Here is a 1,710-nt window from a genome sequence, read left to right as displayed (position 1 = left end):
CTAGTGGAACACAAATTATTAATTGCTCTGTAGAAAAATTTTTCTTTGAACCTGTTTCAGGTGGTTCTTTTCCTGACCTCAGGTATTTTACTCAAACCCATGTGTTGATCAGTACTAAATTGCATTCAGATCTCTGAAGCTCTCTTTCTGTACAACTTACTTCTCACCTGTACTATTCCCTAAAACCTCCAGTTGTCTTGGTCTCTACAGACTCTCAGTTCCTTCTTCTCAACTCAGGGTGACAGGCAGGTCTGCCTGGGTTCCACTATTGCCATTGCCAGTAGTCTCTTCAGGCATTTAGTGGGGACACTCTTAGGGCTCACTTTATTTCCCCTTTCTCATATTCACTGTTTTGCACTGCCTCATTTCAAATCTCTGAAACTATTGACATACACATTTTTTTTTCCAGTTCTGTGTTGTTTCCTTGTAACTCTGTCTTGGGGTGAAGAGGAAGTCCTCGAAATAGTAGTTTTTACATCATCCAGAAAACTGTTTCACAAACATAATACTTCCATATACTTTCAATACTTGTATTTGCATTTCTGTTTAGGATTGCATTGGTGTCAAGTAGAATTGACCAGGAGCAGCTCTGAGCACCCTGCACCAGATAAAACACAAGCAGGATTTCCTCCCCCTCCCCCTCCCCCTCCCCCTTCCCTTCTCCTTCCCTCCCCCTCTTTCTCTCCCTCTCCTTCTCCCTCCATACATCTACTCCCTGAATGCCTGCTGCATGGCCAACACAAGCTGGGAAGCGCTTTGGGATGTGTCCTGGCTCTACAGTCTCAGCTTGGTTCACTGTAGATTGATGAACCCAGGCTGCCAGAAGCAGTTTACCAAGGGCGTCTGCTTCTATGTTACTCCCTGAACCTGGGGCCTTGGATCCAACACGAGGAAGGAATTTCGGACAGCCACTATACTGGGAGGGCTATGAGTGGTGGTGGGCTGATGCTGCACATCCTACATTTGCAAATCTGACGGGATTGGTGGTTGGGACTGGAGTCAGGAAGAATCGTTGCCCTGCAAGGACCCTCTGCTACACTTTCTCGCATTACTTCCCCACCCTCACTGACTTGTGTGAGAAGATTTGGAGCAACTCCTTCAAGGTGAGCCCTGAGCATGGGAACAGTAGAAGTGTCTCCAGAAGTGGTTTGAACTTGCTCAGGGAAACCCCAAAAGGCCTTGGCCTGTCACTTTGCTGTTCCTGCCTCATTCTTGGAATTCTCCTACCCTCTCATGGTCTTCTCTCTGTTCCTGTCATTTTTCTCCTGAGAGCCTCTTCTTCTTCCACTTAATCCTGCACTCTCACTAGCTATGGGCCAGCCTGAGCCATGGCAGCTTCCTTCCTCAGGCCCTTCCTTAAAAGGCACAGGCTGGGGGTTTGGTGGGACATTAAGGTTACAAGAGCTGATACCAGAGTCTTGCACATTGAATTCTAGACCCCCTCCACTGCTCTGCTCTGCTTTTCCCTCTCTGGGAGCAGCCCAGGCTGGAGATGCCAAGGTGACCCACCTCCTCCTGCTTTTAGGGATGGTGGGGCAATGATATAGGGTGCTAAGCCCTTTCTCATCCAGTATACACCCACCTCTTTCCATGGCTGAGCTAATGGTGACAGCCCTGGCTTTTAGTCCCATGATGGTGCCTCCAATAAAATGGCAGTTGACCTTAAAAATAAGTAAATAAATTAATTACTTTAAAAAATGGAGGGACTTC

The 1,710-nt window shown here is 47.3% G+C and overlaps 1 pseudogene; it reads left to right on the top strand.

The window, feature by feature from the left end:
- Nucleotides 1-703: 703 nt before the first annotated feature.
- LOC117198757 (sperm-egg fusion protein Juno-like) lies at nucleotides 704-1,269 on the top strand (annotated as a pseudogene).
- Nucleotides 1,270-1,710: the final 441 nt, after the last annotated feature.

The sequence above is a fragment of the Orcinus orca genome, chromosome 18 (assembly GCF_937001465.1).
Source record: "Orcinus orca chromosome 18, mOrcOrc1.1, whole genome shotgun sequence".
Taxonomy (NCBI): Eukaryota; Metazoa; Chordata; class Mammalia; order Artiodactyla; family Delphinidae; genus Orcinus; species Orcinus orca.
This window is presented reverse-complemented; position numbering and strand designations above follow the sequence as displayed.